Source organism: Mchenga conophoros, linkage group LG22 (genome assembly GCF_057382185.1).
Source record: "Mchenga conophoros isolate Kocher_MC1m ecotype Shallow Benthic linkage group LG22, M_conophoros_male_GT1.1, whole genome shotgun sequence".
NCBI lineage: Eukaryota > Metazoa > Chordata > Actinopteri > Cichliformes > Cichlidae > Mchenga > Mchenga conophoros.
In genome coordinates, this window is record NC_140546.1 from 4,917,495 (window position 1) to 4,944,556 (window position 27,062).

The 27,062-nt window shown below is 43.4% G+C and overlaps 2 pseudogenes; both read left to right on the plus strand.

The window, feature by feature from the left end:
- Nucleotides 1–5,141: 5,141 nt before the first annotated feature.
- LOC146548597 (Ig kappa chain V region 3547 pseudogene) lies at nt 5,142–12,891 on the plus strand (annotated as a pseudogene).
- A 150-nt stretch (nt 12,892–13,041) lies between these two features.
- On the plus strand, nt 13,042–21,352 carry LOC146548598 (histone H1 pseudogene; annotated as a pseudogene).
- Nucleotides 21,353–27,062: the final 5,710 nt, after the last annotated feature.

A 27,062-nucleotide genomic window follows, 5' to 3' on the forward strand; every position in this document is an offset into this window, starting at 1 on the left:
ATGGTTAGAATGGAGGTGTTACCTGAAGAGGGAGGCAAGCCGGTGACGAAGTCCAGGGCGATGTGCGACCACGGGCGTTTTGGAGTGGGTAATGGTCGCAGGAGGCCAGAAGCAGGTGAGTTGGAGGTTTTGTTCCGTGCGCACACCGGGCTTGCCGCAACATAGTTCTGGACATCGAGAACAAGAGAGGGCCACCAAAACAAACGTCGTAGAAAGGAGACAGTGCGATTTTTACCTGGGTGGCACGAAAACTTGGCAGTATGTGCCCAGTGAATGACCTGACTACGCGCTGTGGCCGGAACATACAGTTTCCCTTTCGGGCCCGTGCCAGGGTCGGGCTCCTGTCGCTGGGCGTCCCTGACCACCTTTTCAATCTCCCATGTCAGTGCACCCACAATGCAGGTGGGGGGCAGGATGGGTTTTTACTTCTCGTCCTCATCGGTCACGGGTACGAACTGGTGCGACAACGCGTCTGGCTTAGTGTTCCTAGAACCGGGCCTGTAAGTAATGGAGAAGTGAAAACGAGTAAAAAATAAGGCCCACCTGGCTTGTCGGGCGTTGAGGCGCTTGGCTGCCTGGAGATACGCCAGATTTTTGTGGTCCGTCCACACCACGAAAGGCTGCTCAGTGCCCTCCAGCCAATGTCGCCATTCCTCGAGGGCCCACTTGATGGCGAGCAACTCCCGGTCACCCACATCGTAATTTCTCTCGGCCTGAGACAACCTGCGGGAGAAGAACGCACAGGGATGCAGCTTGCCGTCAATCCGTTGGGAGAGAACCGCCCCCACGCCCGAATCGGACGCGTCCACCTCCACGATGAAAGGCCGGCCGAGGTCCGCCTGGACGAGGACCGGAGCCGAGGAAAACAGGTGCTTGAGCCGATCAAACGCTTGCTGGGCTGCGGAGGACCACTGGAAAGACAACTTAGGAGAAGTTAGATTGGTTAGAGGAAGGGCTACCTTGCTGAAATCCCTGATAAAGCGGCGGTAGAAATTGGCGAAGCCCAGGAACCTCTGCACCTCCTTGCGGGTCTTGGGAATAGGCCATTCCACTACGGCTTTGACTTTGGCTGGGTCAGCTCGCAAACGCCCCTGTTCCACAATGAAACCCAGAAAAACTGTTTGCACATGGAACTCACATTTCTCCACTTTCACAAAAAGGCGGTTCTCCAATAGGCGGCGTAGAACCAGACGTACATGGTTGATGTGCTCAGTCTGTGACCTGGAAAAAATCAGAATGTCATCCAGATACACGAAGACAAAATGGTTAATAAAGTCCCTGAGCACATCATTAATCAGGGCCTGGAAGACTGCAGGGGCGTTAGTAAGACCGAAAGGCATCACTAAGTATTCGAAGTGCCCCAGGTGGGTGTTGAAAGCCGTCTTCCACTCGTCACCCTTGCGGATGCGAACCAGATGATAGGCATTCCGAAGATCCAGTTTGGTGAACAGGACCGCCCCCTGTAGTAGTTCGAATGCTGAGGCCAGCAGGGGGAGTGGATATTTATTCCTAACAGTGATCTTGTTCAGCCCTCGAAAGTCAATGCAGGGACGCAGGCTCTTATCTTTCTTTTTTACAAAAAAGAATCCTGCTGCTAAAGGCGAAGTAGATGGGCAAATAATACCTGCGGCCAGAGACTCCGTTATGTAGCGTTCCATGGTCTCGCGTTCCGGTTTAGACAGACTGTAGAGCCGACTTGTTGGAAAGTCCCCTGAAATCAACAGCAATTGAGAACAAATAGCTTTCTTTTCTTCTGTGTTATTATGATGTGCAATGACTATCCATAAGAGGAGTCTTTTATGTTGCCCCTATGAGACCATGTAATTGTTTTACTTTTATACTGGTAAAATGTGAAGAATTATTCATGCCATTGTACTGTCATTTACAGACAGGCAAGAAATTAAAGGCATACCCTGAACTCTTGACCCCCAGATGGGGAGACACATTGCACTTTGCCATGTTAGGGTGCACTTTTGCTATGACAGATTATGTTTGTCCTGTGACAAAGTATTTGAAGAAGTGTCAGTGAATAGTTGATTATGAAAATTGTGTGATCATATACCATGGCTTTCACAGTCACCAGATCTCAACCAAGAGCATCATGGGAAATTTGACTGACATAACAGATAGATAATAGCTCTGTTAGTGTTTCAGAATCAATTCCAGTAAACACTGAAGCTCTTGCAGAGACATGTGTTGTACAAATACTTTATGAACTTGACTTTGCCACCTGCTTGTACACATTGCTTCTTTGGTTCAGGTCTGTTATGTTTCTACATATTTGTGTCTTTTAAACCTGTTGGCAGAGTATGCTATTTGTGTGTAACTTAATAAAAAAAATATACAACATGTTTGTCTTTCTATAGATTTTATTTATTTATGCTTGTATGTTTTGTCAGTGCCTTTTGGACTATAGTGATGCTGATTCAAAGAAGGTCAGTAAGTCCAAGTCATTCATTCATTAAGTTATTCCACAACTCACTGTTACTGTAATACAAAACACTTTATTAAAATAAATGAAATGGTGAAACACAAGGACAACACTGCAAGCAATCAGTAAAACACAAAGACAGCACTACAATCAATCAGTGAACTTGATTCTGACTGTAATGTTTTTTAAAAGATCAATTGTAAAGATCAAATGGCACCACCAGCTTTCCCAGGCACTGTTGATGTAAAGGCGCGTGGATACCCTCGGCTTGAAGAAGCTTCTCTGCGTGAGTCAAGGCAGTGACTTGGCTGAGCAGCTCCTGTGGAGGTTTGGGGAAGACCGTACTTCTCACCCGATAGTAACGTGCCTCTTTGGTTGCCATAAGTAGCGCCTGCTGACGATGTGCAGGGGCATCTGGATTAACTACCCGAATCGTCGGTGTCGCCATACCAAGACTATAAAATGGAGTTAAAAAAGGTTAAATTATGTATTCAGCGTGGCGTCGTGTACTTTCAGCTAAATCCAGGAGCGTCTTAGAGTCGATAACTTACTGTAAACATAAAAGAAATGCTAGTTTCCATAAAGAATAGCGGACTTGCTGGCTTTTTCGCTGTACCGCCATATGTTGTTGTTTTGGTGACGCAACTTCCGCCGAGCAGACAATTGGTCGTCTACAGTGGGATTCGGCGCCCCCATTGGCCCGAGTCTACAGTGTCTACGCTCACCGTAGACTCCGGGCCAATGAAAACGACGTAACCGTCTACAGTCAGCGTAGACTTTGCACTACCGTAGACTCGACCTCTGCCAACAGGGGAGCGCCTGGGAGTAAGTCGATTCCACAGTCGTAAGGCCGATGTGGAGGCAAAGACAACGCCTTACTTTTGCTGAATACCTGGCCGAGGTCGTGGTATTCGGCGGGCACCAAGGAAAGGTCGGGGGGTGAGGAGCTTTTCGCAGAGGCGGTCCCGGGATTGTCTGGGACAGCGGCAAGTAAACATTGTTCATGACACCGCGTGCTCCAGCCTGTTACACACACTTTGGCCCAGTCGATTTGGGGGTTGTGATGTTGGAGCCAAGGAAATCCCAGTACCAGTGGGGTGTGGGGGGCTTTGAATACCAATAAACTGATTTTCTCAGAGTGATTTCCCGAAATAACGAGTGTAACCTCCTGAGTGCGATGGAGGCTAGATGGCCGCCATTTAAGGCTGAGACCTTCAGGACCTCTGGAAGGGGAAGTAGAGAAATTTTGTTCAGAACCAGAGTGAATGAGTGCGCAGCAGGAGTGAGTGAGGGAGTGAGACATTAATTTAGCAGGGCAGCTGAGGTGAGGGAACACTTTTGTTGTGCCGCCCGCCAGTATCCCCACAATTACTGACGGGCCGACTCTTTTACTCGGTCTGGGCAGGAGTCAACAAAATGTCCTCTTTTTCCACAAAGAAAGCACTCACCAGTCCGTTGTTGGCGCCCCAGTCTAGAGGAGGAAAGCTTGGCTCCGCCGAGCTGCATGGGTTGCTCTTCATCCCCGTGTTGCTCCTCCTCCTCACTTCTCCACATCAGAGTAGGAAGGTCCCTAGATGTACCCGTGCCCCCAGCAGGCCGCCGACCATCCCCGGCTCTTTTGCCGAACTCCCGCATGTGGTCGTCTAAGTTAATACACACATTGATTAGAGCAGACAAAGCTTTAGGCAGTTCCTTGGTTGCTAACTCACGCTTAATATTCTCGTTAAGGCTGTTGAGGAAGGCTCCACGCAGTGCTTTCTCCTCCCAGCCCGACTCCTCCGCCAAGATCCAGAACTCCACGGGAAAGTCAGCAACACTCCTCCTACCTTGCTTCAGAGAAAACATGCGATGACCTGCGGCATCCGAGCTAGCGCCTTTATCAAATACACAGCGAAACTTGCTGAGAAAGACGTCATATGACACAGAGGGCTGGGTATTTAAAACTGCCTGAGCCCATTGAAGCGCCCGCCCAGTCATAAGTTGCACCAAATAAGCGATTTTAGCAGAATCAGAGGCAAAGGCACAAGGTTGCTGTCTAAACACAAGAGAGCATTGCATCAAAAAACCCCGGCTCTTCCCCAACTCGCCGTCAAATTTTTCAGGCGCGGGGAGTGAGTACTCTCGCTGCCGCGGTGGAGGTGAAGGAGGAAGCGGAAAGGCTGCCGCGGCTTCCAGCGAAGGGGCGGGCTGCGTTGGAGCCGTATTAGGTGAGGAAATCAACATACCTTTAAGCTCTGTTATGGCTTGCAGAAGCGCGGTTTGTTCCTTTGAAACGTGCTTCAGCATTTCCTCGTGTCGCTCCAAAACCTCCGCTTGGATAGACAGCTGGCGTGAAGCAGAATCCGCTGGGTCCATGGTGGTGGGATTATTCTGTCACGGAAAAGAGGGACCCAGGTGCGGTTCTTCTTCACAGAAACACAGTGCGTTTATTTACAGTGAAACAGACAAGTCCAACAATTCACTCAAAAGTGCAATTTTCCAATCGTGCTCGTCCCTTGCTCCCAGTGCGTTCCGTGTTGTAACTCCCTTAGTGTGTGTGCTCCCCAACTCGCTTCTCCACTCGCCCTTCCTGGAGGAAGAAGGAAAATCCAGCGTTAGTCACACGCTAGCCGAATAACACGCTCGCACAGACTATACCAGTTCGGAGTAATAATCCCACGTCGACTGTCTCCGCGAGTCCAGGTTAAATACCCCTTTCTAGCCTGGAGGAATGATTACCAACCGCTGGTCAGGTAATCAGCTGCAGGTGGGCCGGCAACAGCGAAGAGGGACTCCCAGTGATGACAGTTGCCAGGACACACCTCTCCCACAGCGCGCACTTCCGTAAACAGCCCCGAGGACCAGGGGCCCGTTCTTCGTACGTCGCTTACTACATCCAAGATCAAATGACACATCCAAGATCAAATCATCGCGCTAACCGTGAGCTCGCTAATCCGGTTCCCCGAACACACCTGCTGTTGACGATTACTACAGCTGGACGCAGGAATGTGACATCACTGGGTGTCGTAAAAGGGGCTACGCATCGATAGTAGAAACATTGATCGGCAACCCGCTGATTGGTCGGCGAAAATGTCGAAGGGGCGTGCTCGGTATTTTCCGGCAGCAGAGCAAGAACTCATGAGTGAGGGATTACAGGAGTTTCAGAGTTTAATTAAAACGCAAGAGAACACTGCAAAGGCTGCAAAAGCAAGGAGAGAGGGCTGGCAGAAAGTTGCTGACAAATCAAACTCGTAGGTAATTTAATAATAATAATAATAATGGATTGGATTTATATAGCGCTTTCCAAGGCACCCAAAGCGCTTTACGATACCACTATTCATTCACTCCCACATTCACACACTGGTGGAGGCAGCTACGGTTGTAGCCAGGCTGCCATATCGCGCCATCGGCCCCTCTGGCCAACACCAGTAGGCGGTAGGGTAGATCTATCATATGACACTATATTGTCCAATATCATATGGCATTATATTATATTATAATATGTTATATTATATCCCCTTTCACATTAGAGCCACAACAGGACCCACAAGAACATGGGAACAAGTAAAAGTGGAATACAGGAGTATTCTACAGAATGGTAATATTTATCTCTTAGATTGCTTTGCGTCTCTTGGCAAGGTAATACTGGCCTGTAATACTCTGTTAGTTTGTTCATAACAGCAACCAAGAAAAGGGCAGAGGAAAAAAAGACAGGTGGTGGTCCTGCACCCCCTCGTCAACAAGTTGGTTAAGTAAATAATACCCTCACGGGAATATCGATATCTCTCTATGAGCACACTGTCGCGCTGAGCTAAAGGATCCTGTCTGTCCCGCAATATACGCTGAATTCTGAGGACTCTCCTTATCAATCTTGCACCTTCCGCAATGGGTTGGTCGCGTATACGGACAGGACATGGCTGCGACAGGCTTCCCAAATCCACCTTCGCTTTTATAGCCGTGGTCTCTCATCTTGATTACATGAAGTAATTTACAATTACTACTCTGAAATATGAATTACATCTGTAATAATCACATACATGTAATAGAATGTTAATAGTTCATTTCCCTTTTTTAGGAAATGACCTGTATGTATCTGTGTGACATCAATAAAAGGATCAAGTGCTGCATTATCTTTAGTTACATTGATAATATTTATTTATGGTGAAACAGTGGAAAAATATCGCTGTTGCTTTCGTATAAATGAAGCGGAAATACCTGCGTGGCCGCGATCTAATCCTGTTTACATAAAGTAAACCTGCTCCCGAGCAGGTTTACGCTTACGGCTCTGTTGCTATGACAGCAAGTCCCGGATGAGCTTCGGGGAACCGACTGATCCAGGATCACGCGAAATCGTCAACAATCTAATCCGGCTAACCTACTTAGCGAGGTACGAAGAACGGGCCCCAGGGAGGGAGAAGCAAACATAACAAAACATAAACACAAGCAGGGTCGTCCGGAAAGAGCCGTCCGACCGTGACATGTGAAGCAAAATTACACAACCTTTATTTAATTTTTTCCCTATTGTTTACTGATTTCAATCCTATCTATATAAAATGTTAACGTGGAATATTGTGACATTCTGGCTGAACCATCAATCAACCATATGACAAAAGTAAGTAGGTAAAGTTTTATTTATGTTGCACTTTTCAAGACAAGGATCACAAAGTGCTTCATATGAAAGTAACAGAGCATTAAGGAAAAGAGTTCACTAAAATCAAGTCTAAAAACATGACATTTGGTTTCTTCTTAAAAGACACCACTGCATCCACTCATCTAAAACTCAAAGGGAGAGAGTTCCAGAGTCTGGGTTCACTGTGGTAAAAGCTCTGTCTCCTTTAGTTTTCAGCCTTGTATGATGTACAGTAAGCAGACCCTGATCACAAGACCTCAGGGACCTGCTGCAGACGTATGGCTGAAAAAGTTCAATGACGGTGCTCGCCTATCATATGTACAAAAGTGTAAAATGAATTGCAATGAACAAATAAATTAATAAATATGAATAACACGAGAGAGAACTAGAGATTTGACATGAGAATCCTAAATGTATGCAGAGTCAAGGCTTATCCCAAGAGTCCAGACAGAGGATTTAATTGTGATTAAATGATACAAAGAGCTTTCATTTCACTAGACACAAATCTGTCCAGGAAACAGACAAGGAATTCAGTTTTATCTTCATTAACTTGAACCCCAGATCATTCTTTAAAATAATTTTATTCAAAAACATGTGAGCTGACTGATCCAATTCTCTGATAGAGTCAGATGATTTCCATAGAGAGGCACTTTGCATCAGCAGCACCATGCTCCAGTGCTCTGGGAGAGTTTATAGTCCTGAGAGTTGAACACTGGATGACTGACAGCTGTCCTTCATCACAACAGAAGCCACAGAAATCCTCCTCATCAAAAACATGACTTTGATCTGCGTCCTCATCTGGACTCTCCTCTGCTGCTGCTTCACAGGTAAAGTCCAGAGAATCAAACTCCTCTCCTCTATCAACATCTGTCCCTCTGAAATGAAGCCCACAAAACCATGAAGCTGCTTTATGTTTTTGTCTCTGTGTCCTCAGAGTCCAGAGGACAGATCACAGTGACTCAGCCTGGAGCAGTGAGCTCTGCTGTGGGAGGAACTGTGAGCATCAAGTGTACGACCAGTCAGGATGTTTATGTAGATGGCAGCTACCACCGTTTAGCCTGGTATCAACAGAGAAACGTTGGGCCTCCTAAACTACTTATTAGTAGTGCTTCTTATAAAAAATCAGAATGTCCAGCTCGTTTTACAGGCAGTGGATCAAACTCTGACTTCATTCTGACCATCAGTGGAGTCCAGGCTGAAGATGCAGCAGTTTATTACTGTCAGAGTGCTCATGTTATCAACAGTAAAGATGTGTTCACACAGTGAAAAACAGTCGTACAAAAACCTCCCTCAGTCAGACTGAACAGAAACTGAAGTGACTGCTGCAGCTGGAAGATACTGCAGAGACTGATACAGTTCACTGAGGACACACACACACACACACACACACACACACACACACACACACACGTTTGCTTCCAATCTAAAAATAGTTTCTTTTTCTCTTTTCCCTAACGATTAAGTAAAAATCAGTCAACATGTTCAACAAGTCGAATAGTTATACAGGGAGTGCAGAATTATTAGGGAACTTGTATTTTTGAGGAATGATTTTATCATTGAACAACAACCATGTTCTCAATGAACCCAAAAAACTCATTAATATCAAAGCTGAATGTTTTTGGAAGTAGTTTTTAGTTTGTTTTTAGTTGTAGCTATTTTAGGGGGATATCTGTGTGTGCAGGTGACTATTACTGTGCATAATTATTAGGCAACTTAACGAAAAACAAATATATACCCATTTCAATTATTTATTTTTACCAGTGACACCAATATAACATCTCCACATTCACAAATATACATTTCTGACATTCAAAAACAAAACAAAAACAAATCAGCGACCAATATAGCCACCTTTCTCTGCAAGGACACTCAAAAGCCTGCCATCCATGGATTCTGTCAGTGTTTTGATCTGTTCACCATCAACATTGCGTGCAGCAGCAACCACAGCCTCCCAGACACTGTTCAGAGAGGTGTACTGTTTTCCCTCCTTGTAAATCTCACATTTGATGATGGACCACAGGTTCTCAATGGGGTTCAGATCAGGTGAACAAGGTGGCCATGTCATTAGTTTTTCTTCTTTTATACCCTTTCTTGCCAGCCACGCTGTGGAATACTTGGACGCGTGTGATGGAGCATTGTCCTGCATGAAAATCCTGTTTTTCTTGAAGGATGCAGACTTCTTCCTGTACCACTGCTTGAAGAAGGTGTCTTCCAGAAACTGGCAGTAGGACTGGGAGTTGAGCTTGACTCCATCCTCAACCCGAAAAGGCCCCACAAGCTCATCTTTGATGATACCAGCCCAAACCAGTACTCCACCTCCACCTTGCTGGCATCTGAGTGGGACTGGAGCTCTCTGCCCTTTACCAATCCAGCCACGGGCCCATCCATCTGGCCCATCAAGACTCACTCTCATTTCATCAGTCCATAAAACCTTAGAAAAACCAGTCTTGAGATATTTCTTGGCCCAGTCTTGACGTTTCAGCTTGTGTGTCTTGTTCAGTGGTGGTCGTCTTTCAGCCTTTCTTACCTTGGCCATGTCTAAGAGTATTGCACACCTTGTGCTTTTGGGCACTCCAGTGATGTTGCAGCTCTGAAATATGGCCAAACTGGTGGCAAGTGGCATCTTGGCAGCTGCACGCTTGACTTTTCTCAGTTCATGGGCAGTTATTGTGCGCCTTGGTTTTTCCACACGCTTCTTGCGACCCTGTTGACTATTTTGAATGAAACGCTTGATTGTTCGATGATCACGCTTCAGAAGCTTTTCAATTTTGAGACTGCTGCATCCCTCTGCAAGATATCTCACTATTTTTGACTTTTCTGAGCCTGTCAAGTCCTTCTTTTGACCCATTTTGCCAAAGGAAAGGAAGTTGCCTAATAATTATGCACACCTGATATAGGGTGTTGATGTCATTAGACCACACCCCTTCTCATTACAGAGATGCACATCACCTAATATGCTTAATTGGTAGTAGGCTTTCGAGCCTATACAGCTTGGAGTAAGACAACATGCATGAAGAGGATGATGTGGACAAAACACTCATTTGCCCAATAATTCTGCACCCCCTGTATAATGACAGCGATTGAGTTGAGTATAGAGAAACAGGAAATAAGGGGGGTGAAGAAGTGGTGTTTTAGTGATGCTGATTGGGATACATTTAGAATAGTTAGTGATGAAGAAATGCAAAGGATTGATATGAATGTGGGGGAGGATGAGTTAAATTTTTTTGTTTGTAAGGCAGTTTTAGAGGCGGCAACCAGGGTGTATCTGTAGATGCACAAACATAAAAGTTTCACATATTTTGGTTTACAAGGTTACAAAACTCAGTTCACAACTACGCACTTTATTTACAAGTACAAAATATTTATGACCACAATTTCAGCCCATAGCCATTGTCTAAAAACATGTAGAGACCTCTATCGAACACATTGCTCCAAAATCTTCCAGAGATGTTCAACTGTGTCGAGCTCAGGGGACTGTAGAAAACACGAGAATCACATCATTTTTATTCTCATTCAAATATTCATTGGTCTCTAGTGCTTCTTGTCATCCTGGAAGAGATCACTCAGCTCAAGACTGAATTGTTTAATGACATTAGTGATCACTCAGAACAAATCATGTTATCTTAATATTAAAAGAAAGATCATATGTACGTCTTTATCAGAACAGGGATTCACGTCAGTGCGTGGGGCTGTAGCCTCAGGCTTATGTTGTACTCTTTTTAGTAACGACCCTGACACTGACCATCCTGTCTGATTGGTCAACAAGTCAAACAACCCAGTGTGTCACAGTTTCTGTGTGTCTGACTTCATCTTTGCACTGAAACAGACAATAACAGACATCTTTGTATTTGTTATACAGTCTCTCAGCTGGACTAAATAATAAAAATCAACATATCTGCATGATAAACATTTACACAAACCTAATCTAAAATATTACTGCAAATGTAAAAACTGTCATGATGGAAGAAAACCCAATGCTATGGTAATTAAAAGATAACACACATTTGGGCCTATATTAAACCTTAGATATTCACATAATTATTATGTTATTATAGGGATATTGTTATTATTGTAAACTACTAAATCATAAGTGATCACACTCTCTGAACAGTAAAGAAAATCATTGAACAAATGCAACAACAATAATTGTTTCAGTTTGACCTTGTAAACAGAAGTTGACAAAACACTGTGGAGGTGTGAAGACTTCAGTCAAAACTTGTGATTTTCTTCAGCAGATGGAGTTTCACCAACATGAATTCAAAATAAATCTTCTGCTGTGTTTTAAAATATCGTCACTTAGTAAAAGTGAAGAGTCACTGACTCTACTGCTGGACACGCCGGGGCTCCTTGTTCAGGGTGAGACTCTCTGTGGAAACTTTGCTTCAGCATGCAGCCAGGTTCACCACAATGATGTTCTGCTATGATGGAGAAACTCAGAAAAACAGTCTGTGCAGGTCCTCAGTCATCCAGATCATGGTCGTGTAAGGAGCTTAGAAAGAAACAAACTGGACTTCTTTAAGTTTCTTGAAGATGTTTCACCTCTCATCCAAGAAGCTTCTTCAGGTCTAAAAGACACACAGTTAAAACCATCTTTGTTAAAAATGTGTCTAAAATGTTTTTAAAACTTGTGTTCTTTATGAAGATGCCATGAATGATTTATTTAATCAGGAATCAGTGAGAGGAAAATACGATGTTATGTTGAAGACAGCTGTCCTTCATGATTTCGCTGCAGTAAGGAAGAGCATCCTGCTGTACAAATGAACCTGAGGAAGGATCTGGAGAATGGAAGTGCTGTCAGAGAGCTGACCGATGGAATCAGAATCTATTCATAGAACGAAGGTTTACCGTATGAAAATAATAAAAGAAAACAATAATAAGAGAGACAGATCTATATGCTATTATGTTCCCCACATCTTTATCTGACCAAAAATATCAAGATCGAGAGTTGTTAAAGAAAATGAGAAAATCATTGGACATTAACACTGTACCTCAGCTTTGTTCACCATAATTACCTCCACCTAATATAATATAAACTAGCATACAGATGAAGACACTGATCAGCTTCAGAAAGCTTAGGGATCAGTAATTTGACATTAACTGCTGATTTGTGTTTCTCATGCACACAATAATAAACATGAAATGCAAAGAAAAACAACATTATAAAACAAAAAAACAGACAAAGTCATTCAATGTGTGTGTCAGTCAGTTCATTTCCATAGAGAGGCACTTTGCATCAGCAGCACCATGCTCCAGTGCTCTGGGAGAGTTTATAGTCCTGAGAGTTGAACACTGGATGACTGACAGCTGTCCTTCATCACAACAGAAGCCACAGAAATCCTCCTCATCAAAAACATGACTTTGATCTGCGTCCTCATCTGGACTCTCCTCTGCTGCTGCTTCACAGGTAAAGTCCAGAGAATCAAACTCCTCTCCTCTATCAACATCTGTCCCTCTGAAATGAAGCCCACAAAACCATGAAGCTGCTTTATGTTTTTGTCTCTGTGTCCTCAGAGTCCAGAGGACAGATCACAGTGACTCAGCCTGGAGCAGTGAGCTCTGCTGTGGGAGGAACTGTGAGCATCAAGTGTACGACCAGTCAGGATGTTTATAGCAAATACTATTTACACTGGTACCAACAGAAAGATGGAGGAGTTCCTAAACTGCTCATTTATGTTGCTAGCAATCGACAATCAGGGATTCCAGCTCGTTTTACAGGCAGTGGATCAAACTCTGACTTCACTCTGACCATCAGTGGAGTCCAGGCTGAAGATGCAGCAGTTTATTACTGTCAGAGTGCTCACTATCCTAACAGTCAGTGGGTGTTCACACAGTGAAAAACAGTCGTACAAAAACCTCCCTCAGTCAGACTGAACAGAAACTGAAGTGACTGCTGCAGCTGGAAGATACTGCAGAGACTGATACAGTTCACTGAGGACACACACACACACACACACACACACACACACACACACACACACACACACACACACACACAGTCTAACCTAAATGTTTATGTGGGTTTGACTCAAAACATCAGACTTGTGTCCATCCTGACGAGCTCGCACAGAAGAACATGTGAAACACAAAACAGTTGATACTGTGAGTCAGATCTGTGATGAAGAAACTGTTAGATTTGTATTGTTGATTGTCATTTATGCTTAGAAATATTTACTTATATATGCTTAGAGTTTTGTAATTAGTTGTAGATTGGTAGAGGTTTTGATCCTTGATAGTCTGCAAACTTTGTGTGTACTTTGGGAGCATGAGAGGTCATACCGTGTCTTATTGTTTTATGGTAGGATTAACGTAGTTGCGTCTGTTCTAGTCTAAGTGCTCTTTGCTTAGATGAACTGCAGGACTTCCTCACCGTGTTATCTAGGATGAACCATCTAGGGTGAGGGGGAGGCTACCCTCTTCCTGACCAAGGATGTTTGACCCTTTGATCAGCAGTCCCCACACACACACACACACACACACACACACACACACACACACACACACACACACACAGGCAAGGTACTCTTTGTTTGTATGTAGACGTCGTATGTTAATGAACCTATGCATATTCATGTAACCTCAATAAAAGGACAGTGTATGGGAGAACGGACGAGAGCTACTGGGGTCAAGCGAAGGAACGGCGCTCTGTCTGGTTCTCTCCCGTGCACGAGTAACATGAAGAACTTTGCCTATTTGTGTCTTGCTTAGCAGTGTAATTATATTGTCTTCAACGTTCCAGCGGATGGGTTCAAGCTACAAACCTAACATTAATTGGTCCTTCGATGCCGGATCCCTGGGATCGCATTCACCGAGGGGGGGGAGGCACGCTGAAAGACTGACGTCAGCCAGGAAGTTCCTGTGGATTCGCTGTCTGTCTTTCTCCTCGATGAATGGCGATCGGCGGGATTCAGGCTGATATTACACGCTAAGCAACGCCAAGTAAGTTTAAAGAGGCCGACTCTATAACCGTGTCGTTGTGCAGTCTCCGCCATTTTGTGAGGCGTTGAGAAGTTCGCTGCTTTGTGGAGCGATAACTGGGTTAGTGTCCCGAAAAAGAAGTTTTGGTTAAATCGCCCAAGGGTCCCAAGCGTCCGGTGAGTGTCCGGTTTTGAAATCGCCCTGGGTGTGTGTCCCGAGCGTCCCTTCATTGGGTTTTGTCGCGCGAGTGGGTGAGCGTCCCACAACTGGGTCAGGGTCCCGAGCGGTCCAGTGTGAGTCCGGAGTAGGCCTATTTTGTGTTGTTGTCATTGTTGTCGTCGTCGTCGTTTTTGTTGTTGTTGTTGTGTGAGTGTGTGCGGAGCAGAACACGTGGTCTGTAACACCGACTGTTGTTGTTATCATGGGTTTCTAAGCAACCAAGAGTGAGTTAGAGGGAGAAAGACGTTTGTGCTGGACTTTGCTCCTGGCAGCACAAAGTATTTATGTATAAAAGAGAGAGAGCGAAGGCTCCACAGCTGCGTGGGTGCACGCGAATGCGGTCGCGCGGGTTTCACGCGGACCTGAGCCGTGCGGTTAATCGCAGGCTTATAAATGGAAGAGATTCAAATGTTAGAAGTTTTCAGAAAACACACCAGCCTTGAAGAGTGTGTGGAAAAGGCCAGCCCACATCAGCAGCTGTGCTCTGGTGGGTGGCTTTCCCCCCACCCCTTCCTGACACAAAATGTTAACAGCCTGTGTGCCAAACCATTGAGGTGGATAGTTGTTAAAAGTAACCTACATTAAACTTGTGGTTGCTTAAATTCAGTACAATGACATGTGAGGAGAAGTGATATAGGTAAATATTTAAACTCATGAAGTGCATAGAGGCACTTGACCTGTGTGAAAGACTGTCGTCTTGTTATGAGCCATTGTTGAGATATAGAGCACATCTGTGAAAACAACTAATATGCTCAACCCTGTATGAAACATCTAAAAATACATGATGGAGAAGCTGTGTTGAATATGTAAGTGTAAGACTTTGCCACTGTGGGCAGAGCATGCAACTACTGTGTGATGTCGCGTTGCAGTTTTGTTTTTGTTTTTTGAGCTGATGAGCAAGCTACACATTATCAGATCAAGAGCTGTCTGAGAACTACTCAAAGAGAGGGAAACAGAGAGTGTGCAGCGTTTCCATGAGCAGTTTTTCTGCACCTTGACTCGTGTGTGTGTGTAGCATCAGCATCATGTTTTTGTTTATTTGTTTTGTTGGATTAAAAATAATTAAATAAACTGGTGATCATGCTTATGGATCACCATGGCACATATCTCCAGCCATATGGTTTATTTATGCAGATGAAAAAGTGAGTGTGAATGTGTCTGACATCACAGTGTTTTTGTGCGCTGTGTAAAAGTAATTGCCTTTGATTGTGAGTGAGAGCGGTGATTCTGCAGGTCACCAGCTATTGTAACGAAAAAAAAAAGAGTGAAAAAGAGTGAAAAAGAAAAATCATAGGAAAAAGGTTTTGTGTTGATCAGCCAAAAACAACTACAATTTCATTTTCTGCTTTTAAGAAAAGACTGTTCACAAAAACACACACAGAGAGAGATGTGTGTTGATTAAGCAGTGATGATAATAATGAAATGTCTTAGTTTGTCACTTTCAGGTGAAAAGCAGACCTGAATCAATTTTCCACATGCAGCGGTCGGAAGAAAGTTATAGTTTAACATCATTGGAAACATGCAGGCCAAGTTTCTGGCTGACTTATTTACAGTGCCATGTGTTTCTCAACCTCACAAGCGAGCTCACTCCTCCCTGAAGATAAGGAATGCAGCTCCATGATAAAGAGACAGCAGCAAGTCCTGAGCACAAAAAGTCCCAGCAAAGCAGCAGCAATGTGGATAAACAGCAGCAGAAGAAGAAAGCAAACCCATCTTCCTGTCTGATTGGTTGAATTTCACGGAGGGGCGAGCAAGATGGCAGCGTGAAGAGGAGTTTTTGTTTGAGTTCTCAGCACGAGACACTTATTTGACGTCTTTCTGGCCTTCGGGACTTTTTTGGAGATCAGCGCGCTAAACTTGCTGGATCTGAGGCCAGGGTCTGCGGCGGCAGCATGTTGAAATGCTCAAAAAGGACTGAGTGACTCGGGCAAGCCACATGCGGCTAGCGACATGAAAGAAATGGACCCTTCATGATGCGTTCAACGTGCCAGCGCTGTGGTGGGAAAGGCTCCATCATAAACACGCCCTGCGCCGAGGTTCAGGCCAAGAAGAAGAAGACGATGACTTCCAAGCCCAAGAAGGTCGGCCTCAGCGTGGGCGAGCTGATTGTGAAAGCCGTGGCCGCTTCCAAGGAGCGCAACGGCCTGTCTGTGGCCGCTCTCAAGAAGGCTCTGGCTGCCGGAGGCTACGATGTGGACAAGAACAAGGCCCGTGTCAAGACCGCCATCAAGAGCCTGGTGGCGAAGGGCACTCTGGTGCAGACCAAGGGCACCAGGACCTCCGGATCCTTCAAGATGAACAAGGCTACTGAGAGCAAAGCCAAGAAGCCCGCCGCGGCCAAAGCCAAGAAACCGGCAGCAGCTGCTAAGAAGTCGCCCAAGAAGGCAGCAGCAGCACTTCAGCTACTAGACAGGACAAAGCTGAAGGAGAACTGCCGGGACTGTTGAAGAGGGAGAGGACAAAAGAGTGAGAGGACAACAGAGTGAGAAGACTAGGTGAGAACACATAGGAATTATTTAATGTGGGAAATCAAAATTTGGGTTAGCAAACCTGGGGAAAAGAAAACTGACTGCTTAAGTTGGAAAATTGAGACGGAGTCTGAAACATTGCGAAAATAGAAACATATACAAAATCACACACACACAAGCAGAACATGCATTAACCCTACTAACAATTCCAAACACAAAATGACTCATGAAGACTCATAGCACATTAGTTAAGAAATGATTAAATAATAGCAGAGAAATGTGTAGGAAAGGCAGCTTTAAGAACATGCTCTGCTGGAGATGCAGCTCCACAGACATGCATTAGACCTGCCTAATAACACAAACCCATGCAATGAAAATTAGCTTGTTATCTTTCATCAGTGTTACAATAGTGTCAATTTAGCAGACACTTGTTATCAAATACTGAATTTATCCTAAAGAAAAAAATTGACTCTACAAGTTGCAGGACAACAATTTAACTTTTGTGGGAAAAAAAAAAAAAATCCTGGTTTGATAAATCAGTGATCAGACAATAAATTTAGTGTTAAAATGGTAAATTGGGAGAAGCTTCCTGCTTGATTGAGGCAGCATAAGTAATTTACTGTATGAGGGAAATTGTCTTTTGTTATACTATTTTGAACATGCTTTTCTGTCGTCCTGTCAACTTAGTGGGTTAATAGCTGATATGCAAATTAGTTGATCGGTTTTAGATTAATGAAAGGTGATTGAATTCTAGTATGAGTGAATGAGATGTGTTGGAGTTGTTGTGTGTTGAGTGGAGACTCTAAAACACTGAGTTTCCTGCTTTGATGTGCGAGTGAATCCTGTATTTAGATACACAACTCTGAATACGTCAGAACAGACTGTTTTGTGAAGTGCATGACAGCATGTCACATGTTTTATGATGAAGGGAAAAAGGAAAAATTGAATAAAATAGATCTGTGGCTTAAATGAGTGAAGAGCACAGACCGGGTGATTAAACTCATAGCTAATATGACATTAGGGTTATGTTGTGTGTTGTGCAGCTGATGGTTGATTTGGAGTGAATCTAGCTGATGATTTTTCTTTTGTTGTGAAGTTGAGCCTGCCGATTAGTATGATGGTATGATAAACCATGCTAATGGTATGATTTACCCTCCTGAGATGAGGAGCTTGTGTCATGACTTAACAAGGCCTTTTTATTTTGATACTTTCACAGTGCACTGAGAGTTTGGTTTGATAATCTCTGTTATTTTTCATTTTTGAACAAGCACTGATTTTTGCTTGTGAATTTCTTTTCTTTGAGCAGATCTGCAAGTCGGGAATTAAAAGCGTTACACGTCGTCAAGAAAATTGTTGCAAGTGAGTTTCTCCACATTTAAAATGGGTTCAGGAGAAAGCCACTTATTTGGGACAATTAGGAAATGAGAGTCCCCCCCAAAAAGGATTCAACGAGGAAATCCAGTCTAAATTATTTTTCTTTTTGAAATAACGTCGTTTTGCTGAGCGTGGAAACGAATGCGATGATAATTTCCACAATTAGCAAAAGAAGGAACCACTGAGTGAATGAGTAAGAATTTTAAAATATCTGACTGACTGACTGAACATGATTGTGTGAAGCTAACCCCCACCTGACAAAGGTGCAGATGAACCCATGTGTTTCCTTTTACAGGAGCAGAAAGATGACAGCAACACTCGAGGTTGCATGATGATTTAACCTTTTAAATGCCATTTTCTGTGTCTGTGCATTTATCAGGTGTGTTATTCATAGGCTTGAGTTACTCACAGAGATAACTGTGACAAAGTATGCATACGCCTGCGCAAGCGCTAATATTTGCATTTTCTTTTCTTACAGCATGCCAGTTCTTCGTGTGAATTGATGATGCGATTTATACCAGGACAACTGGTTGATGTTTTTTCCTACTACAGGATTTCTGGGTTTATGTGTGAGGAAAACTGTGTTTACGGGTTATGAGTGGTGATGCTGTTGCATTGTGTTGATGGGAAAATGTGAAGGTTACTTTGATAATGTGAATAACATGTGTGAAATTTCCTGTGTTGAGAACTGGTGTTACTTCTTTCCACAGCTAGGGTTGACTTTATGGTGTTTTTATGGCACCTCTGGAACCTGTTGACCTGTGTCTGACCTCTGTCTGACTACAGTCAATGTGCATTGCTAATGTTAGTTTCTTTGAGAATGCTGTGGAAGATTCAGCTGAAACGGACAAGTGACATGAGTGAAACAAATAAGAGATACAGTGTTTCTGGGATAGTTTGATATGGGCTCATTAGCTGGCCACTTTTGAGCCCATAGTAATATATAAGTGGAGTGACTTTGCTTAAGAGCAGTCACCGATTACATTAATGTTGCCTGAGTACATGGGATGATCCATGTCTGAGGCGACTTATGAAAATAATTGTAGTTTACTGATTTGAGAAAACCTGCACATGACACTTGTCTTGCTGATGTTGAATGCTTCTTGTCCTTATGATACAATTGTTTACAGGTATGAAGTTTGATTTTACTTCCAGATTTTGTTTTCCAGGCCATGATGGTGTGTATGCAGGCTCCTGGGAGAGCCAGGTGTTAAGCAAACTTAATATGCAAAGCACACTAACATTTTCATTGCAGGATTATGGGTCCAGGGTGGTGCTGCTCCAGGGGAGGAGATGCCCTGATGTTGCCTGGGATATGATCTAGCTAATCTTTTTCTTTAAGACTGGAATCCAGGTTTGGTGAGTTGACTCATGGGTGTGTCCATGCGTCAAGAGGAGGGGTCCAAGGATTAACATTAAACAATGTTTTTTATTATTGTTGCAGTGATTTGTGCGATTAGCCGTTTTATTTACAAATATTAAACCTATGCAAGTGGTGCACCCATGTTCAGATGAGGCTTTGATGGCCTATAAGTGAAGTTCACTGAACTAAAGAATGTGGTTTGATGATTGTTGACATACTCTCCAAATAGTTTGTCTTCCTAGCAAGGAAATACAGGTGCAGCAGTAATCTCCTGAGAAATCTTCAGAGGCCCAGTGAGAAGCGCATAGCTGACAGGACCAGGCAGTGGTTGAGGTCAAAGATCATCCACAAGATGGGAGAGAGGCTTCAGGAGGATCAGAGATCATCTTCAGCACAGCAGACATCACACAGAGAGCTGTGCTACTAAGCTTCCAGGAAATCAAGAGGAGACTTCCCACAGCAAGATTTTAAATAAAATGAAAGATTCAATATTGACGCTGAGGAAGACGACTAAGGTGTACGACGTGCTCTGCCTTAAACCTTCAGCAGCGTTGGAACATGAAAACTCGTGGGATGAGGGGAGCGTGCCAAGCTCCATCGACAGCGCAGAAGGAGTTCGAGGATGACATCATGATTCTGTGAAAGCACAGGAACCAGAAGCTATGGTGGTGATGACAGCAGTTTCCTATGAACATCACCTAATGCTGTGCCACTATACTGTGCATACGATGACACTCTGAAGGCTGCTGGGATCATAACAGCAGTAAGATGACGGAACCCAGCACCCTTTCCACAGAGAGCTTTTTCTGCAGAGCGTGGACAATTAAGGAGTCATAAATATCCCCCTCACAAGACGAAGGTCTGAAGTCAGGTGATGGGGGCTGGTAAGAGGCCATAAAACTAGAGTGCTGAGAGGTCTGCAGCTTGGAAATAGCTGAGACCCATGTTGACGAACCACAAAACCAACTGGTATGTTTGAATGTTTATTCTACATACATTTGGACTCTGGTCCTATGGACAGTGATGGAAACAACTGGAAGAGACATTCATGACGCCCTGCAGAGCTTAAACCACTCTGCAGAAAGACATGTGATGTGCACACCCGGAGGAAGCACCACCAAGTTGAGATGTTTTTCAAAATGTTACTTTTTTAGTTTCACTATTAAATTAACAATTTCTTTGGTTGCTCGTAAGATGCAGTTTGCCATGAGATGAGCTCAATGAATGGGGTAACTGCTAATACATTTATTAAACTGTGTACCTTTCAGTAATTTAGGGTGATTTGACATATGCTGAGTATAAAAAGGTTTGCATTGAAACTGTCAGACATGACGTATTCATACCTGGGAACTTTTCAGGCATAAAGGTCAAAAAGGGGGGAAATGTTAGATTTGTATTGTTGATTGTCATTTATGCTTAGAAATATTTACTTATATATGCTTAGAGTTTTGTAATTAGTTGTAGATTGGTAGAGGTTTTGATCCTTGATAGTCTGCAAACTTTGTGTGTACTTTGGGAGCATGAGAGGTCATACCGTGTCTTATTGTTTTATGGTAGGATTAACGTAGTTGCGTCTGTTCTAGTCTAAGTGCTCTTTGTTTAGATGAACTGCAGGACTTCCTCACCGTGTTATCTAGGATGAACCATCTAGGGTGAGGGGGAGGCTACCCTCTTCCTGACCAAGGATGTTTGACCCTTTGATCAGCAGTCCCCACACACACACACACACACACACACACACACACACACACACACACACACACAGGCAAGGTACTCTTTGTTTGTATGTAGACGTCGTATGTTAATGAACCTATGCATATTCATGTAACCTCAATAAAAGGACAGTGTATGGGAGAACGGACGAGAGCTACTGGGGTCAAGCGAAGGAACGGCGCTCTGTCTGGTTCTCTCCCGTGCACGAGTAACATGAAGAACTTTGCCTATTTGTGTCTTGCTTAGCAGTGTAATTATATTGTCTTCAACGTTCCAGCGGATGGGTTCAAGCTACAAACCTAACAGAAACTCTCCTGTAAATATTCAAACTGGGAAGTAGTTATTAAATGAGAATATTTTAGTAAACTGCAGTACTGATATATGTATGTATGTAGATTGCTCAGCTACATTCTTGGTCACAGAAATATTTCACATGATTTGATCTGAAGATTTAAAGTTTAGTTCATCAAGTCTTTAACTTCATCTTTGTGACATAAATTATTCTGACATTTACACTTTTTAACCTGCACTGATGTTCTGAAAGAGACATTTTTAGTGTCTCCTATGTTGATAAAGAAAGTTTAGTTTTTCTTTGGGTTATTTTATCAATTCTGACTTTGAAGAAAACCAGGACGGGTCTCATCACGGGTCACATGCAGGTTACAATAATCTGTCACCATGTTTTCTACTTCTTCTACACCCAACAGCAAAGATCATCACAAAATCCCACATGATGGAAAATAATGCAACTGCAAAAGACTTTAAAACTATTTATAACAGGGAGCAGCTGTTGGCTGTGATTCTATTTTTAACTTATAGCTTTTTCTTTTCTTTTTTTAGTTGTTTTCATTTTTTTTACATTTACACTCTGATGTGATACAGCACATGTGATTCTCTCAGTCAAAGTTACTGAAGCAGAGATTTTCAGTGTATGGAAGCATCACTGCTGAACCTGAAGGATGATTATCAGACAGAAGAGCAGCTGAATGGAAACACATGAAAACCACTATTTGAAGACCTCAGTTTTTATTTGAAGTATTAAAACCATCAACAGTGCCACAAGCATGAAAACATGAAAACTATCAAAGCAATACAGACACAGAGGGAGCAGACTGAGAGAAGCTGCAGACTAAAGCCAGTATCAGAGTCCCAGTGAGTCAGCTCAGGACTGGGAACACTGGTCTGTCATCAGAGTCTCTGAGAGTGGAGTGTGGGAGCCCTGGGTGGCCTCACAGGTCACAGAGCCCACCTTCTCCCACTGGTCTGCAGGGAGCCTCAGGGTGCTGCTCCAGCTGTAGTGGCCGTCATTCTGCAGCGCCCCGGGGCTCCTGCTCTCCTCCCAGCTGATGCTGCCACTGCCATCCACCTTCCAGGACAGCCTCCAGTCTGAGGGGAAGCCCTTGTTGGCCACACACATGACTGTAGCCTTCCCCTGCTGCAGCTCCTCACTAGAGGGCGCCAGCACGGTCAGGGAGGGGGGGACTCGACCCACTGCAGAGAGAGAGAGAGATGTTAGAGAAACTGGGAGTTTGGGTGGAAATGCTCTCCAGATGTTTCACTTCCCTCTCTGAGCTTGGTAACCATGGTAACAGACAGGCTTCACTGCTGAACCATGGCAACAGACGAGTTTCAGTACCAAAGATAAAAATATTAAAGTGTTTCTTTGACTTCTGATGGTCTCGTCTGTTATCTGTGAACTATTACTTAGTTTTATAATTAGAATTAAAATAATCAGAAAATTAATTTATCAAAATTTTATTGAACCTCTATATTTAAACAATTTAGTATATAAAACAGGAAAAAACAAACTTATTTTTTGTCTTTGGACATAATAAAAAATAAGTAAAAGACACATTAAATCTCATAAACTGAGCCCAACTCAGTCAGCAGAGTATGGTTAAAAGGCTGATAACAAGTAGTTCAATCAACGCGGAGTTGCTTTAACCCCAAGTTAAGCACGCGCACGAGGATACATAAAGCCCTGATTAGTGGAGCACAGATTAAGCGAGTCACCATGGAGACGGAGGGAAAGAAGGCGCGGTCAATGTATTTTACAGCGCTTGACGCCGAAATTCTGATGGCAGCATATGCTGATAACACGCAAATTTTGCAGAAAAAAAGTAACACAGCCTCAGCTGCAAAAAAAAGGGAGCATGCATGGCAAAACATAGCCGACAGAGTCAATGCGTGAGTGTTAATTTAAACATTGATCTAGGGATTTCCACCCATTTAACACGTTATTTTATTATATTTTATTTTTTATTTTATACATTTTATTTTGTGATGATGTGAGCACAAGTGCAACCCAACAGGCCCCAAACGTTCCTGGCAGCAAGTAAAAATGAAATATAAAAATATAGTCCAAACAGGTAAGGTGTAATTGTATTATGAGCCATAGTGCTTGGTCTGTTTGTCCGATGTAAATCAATTGCAGTTAGAGGCTACATTAATTTTCTTTCTGTAAGCACTTATTGAAATTATCTGAGCACATTACAAGTACATATTTGCTTACTCTGTATGCTCAAATGTGACCCGTTATGGCCACTAGAAAAAAAAACGGAGGCCCGAAAAACAGGTGGGGGTCCTCCACCACCACCACTCACAGAGCCTGGCCACTTGGCTTCCACATTTGTGATAATGTTGGCAGCATCACATATGATCTTCACAGTGCAGAGAACACAAATTAGCATCCATTACTATAATGAAATGATTTGTTAGTTTGAAATGCTACAGGGAACTATGTACCTGTACATCAGGGGTGCCCAATCCCGGTCCTCGAGAGCTACTGTCCTGCAGCTTTTAGATGCATCCTTGTTCCCACACACCTGAATCAAATGAATGGCTTGTTATCAGGCCTTTGCCAAACATGATGGCATGCTGAAGAGATCAAACCATTTGATTCAGGTGTGTGGGAACAAGGATGCATCTAAAAGCTGCAGGACGGTAGCTCTCGAGGACCGGGATTGGGCACCCCTGATGTACATTAACGCTGTGGAGAGACTTCCTGTTCACATACTCTCCTTCATTTACTGAAGGAGCAATGATTGGAATGTGAGTGCCATCTGTACAGCCAATCACGCCTGGGAACCGTGAAAGTAAATGTAAAATTTAAGTAGTAGTTCAAGTATCACCACATCATAAATTAAGTTTTGTTCATCCTGATACCTGCAATTTTGTGGCATCCCTCTTTGATAAATCTTGTGGGTCTGTGACCGGGGAACACCACAGACGAGTACAGGAGACGTGTCAGTGCAACTGTAACATTCCTGACTGCCCGACAGACGGTAGCCTTGGAAACGTGCTCAGCGTCACCAATATTATACAGAAAGCTCCCGTTTGCAAAAATACGAAGTGCAATACAAATAATATGTAATGAACTGAGAGGATGTCCGCGATGTGTCACATGAGCAATATTAGGCCTGAGGATGTTCTTCAAATGAATTATAGATTGTGCTGAAAAACGGTAACGTTCACACAGAAAATCATCAGGGAATGATAAAATGTCCAAACGCGCTCTAATCACTCTCTCCCGGCGGAGAGCTCTGCGGAGAATTTGGGCTTCAACATCTACTGGCTCTTCAAGGAAGGGGCACGCCATGTCTGACACTTCCTACAGTCAGGTTTCTGACAAAGAGGCGGAGAACGTCAGGGTTAGTTGAAGTAAACCTGCTAGGGAGCAGGTTAGCTTCACGGAGTGTGTCGTCATAGTAACTCACTCAGGATTAATCTAAACTCGCTTTGTGAAACCGAAAACCCAGAGTTTTCGTTCACTCAGGGTATACTTAGTCAGAGTTTGCACTAAACTGGCTTCCTGAAATAGGGCCCTGAACTCAGGATGGATAATAATGTTTTTGTCCTTCATTTTCAGAGTGTCTCTCTGCCTGACCTCCGTGGTTTTGGAGTTCAGTGTTTTATTTTTATAAATAAAACACTGAACCAGCAGTTCAAGAAATGACTTTCTATAAATGGGCATTAAAAGTGTCATGGTCAGGGGGAGCTGGCTGTGTTTTTCCATGATGTCTCTGTGCTTCCACCTCTGGGCGGAGCCCTCGTCAGCACACCTGCCATGCTCACCTGATTGTGATCCAGGACAAGCGGCAGTGTTTAAGACCAGCATCAGCATCTCTTCTTTGCTGGTCCGTCTGCCCAAAACATGTTAGTCACTGTCACTGGCTGGTTTTCTGACCCAGCGCTCTGAGTGTATTTTGTATTTCTTATGTTAGATTTGTGATTATAGTTCATGTGTTATTCCTATTTAACTTTTAGTTGAGGTTAAAGTTAGCCATTATTTATCATTGTCTTCTTGGTTTCTGTGTTTGGGTTCTTGTCTAGTTTATCATGTGTGCCAAGTCTGCTAAACTGGTATTATCTTGTCTGTGTTTCCTGTTTTATTATGTAAAGGTCCTGTGTTTCCCTTGGTCAGTGTGCTTAGTTTTATACCTCCTCGGCTGTGTCCCAATCCAGTGACCGCACGCTTCGGAGTACGCGCAGTTCACGTACTACGTACGGTGCGTACTATAAGTACGAGAAGGGTGGAAGTGAGAGGCTTGTGAAATGGGACGGTCTATCCTTCGTCGCGCTGTTCAGGTTGCCTAGCAACCATGATACTATCCGTGAGAAATGTTTCATACAGCTTTGTGTGACAGAAATGAAGGAGAAAAAAAATGTTTTGTTGGTCATTCATTTTTGTCATGACATCACTTAGTTGAGTATCTGAGGCTGAGACCACGGGACTATATATATATATATATTACAGCAGTGAGCTTGAACTCTGTGTCAAAGATTCAAGTTGCAGTTATTTATATTTTCTATCACCTTAATCTTCACTCAAAGACAAGTATCTGTGACAGTGTATATACAGATGTATTATATATAAGAGACAAATATTGTTCGCTTAATATGTTGGCATTATTAAATTTGGCTCAGTGCTTACATATATGTGTAAAAAGTAAAATGTATGAGCTGTGAAAACTGTTTCTGATAAAATGAAGAGTAGACTGATATATGAAATATTCCTTTATTGGGTGAGAAAATCAGACCATGTCATAACTGCTTTAAGTCACACAGAATAGATATCAGAGCCTTAAACAGGCTGACGTCTGCTAAATGGGTCAAACTGGGCAGAAAGTCTACAAACACATAACATCCTTATAGAATATGATGTAACACTATAGATCAACTTAGCTCAGAATATATAAAGCATATAAACAATTACAGCAACATGATGCAACAAATACATCAGTGCTACTGATCCAAAATACTCAAAGCTTCATAGAACTGAAACCAACATTTATCTTTACATACTTTAGGTTTCTGAACATTAAACTTGTTGCTGCCTTTCATGGTGTGTAACTTGAAGGCCCTGAGTACTTTCTCCCACACTGAAAACACTGGGATGATCACATTATTTGAACATTACCTAATAAGACTGATTCAGCACAGACAGTTATGTTAAACTTTCCTAGCAGTCCTTCACAAACAGGGAACAGTCTGTCTATTCTCTCCATCTGTCAGCTGCTGCTGGCTCTTCCTCCTCCTCTTCCTCACACACTGTTGAGTTTGTCCTGGTGGATCATCAGGGGTGCAAAGCCTCACAGATGATGTGCAGCAGTGGGTCCCTCAGTCTGTTCTCACTCTGGACACTTGCAGTCGTCACACATAGAAATCAAATGTGTGATAAGCTGCAGGATTCAAACACAAGTGTAACTTATAAACACATGTTCATACTTTTATTCCACAATCAGAGAGAAAGAAACAGAGAGAGAGTGCAGGACAGACAGACAGGTGACAGTCTCAGGTGTACACACTGCTACAAACAGGAGGATTTAGTGTTTGTGTTATTACGAGTGCTAAACAAGAAGAGTTCCAGATGTTACAGTGGACACATGTGTGACTGCTGTGATTAAAGCATCTTTCTTTCAGCTTAACGAGTGAACCGTCAGCTCGTTCAAACACACGTTAAAGTGCGTT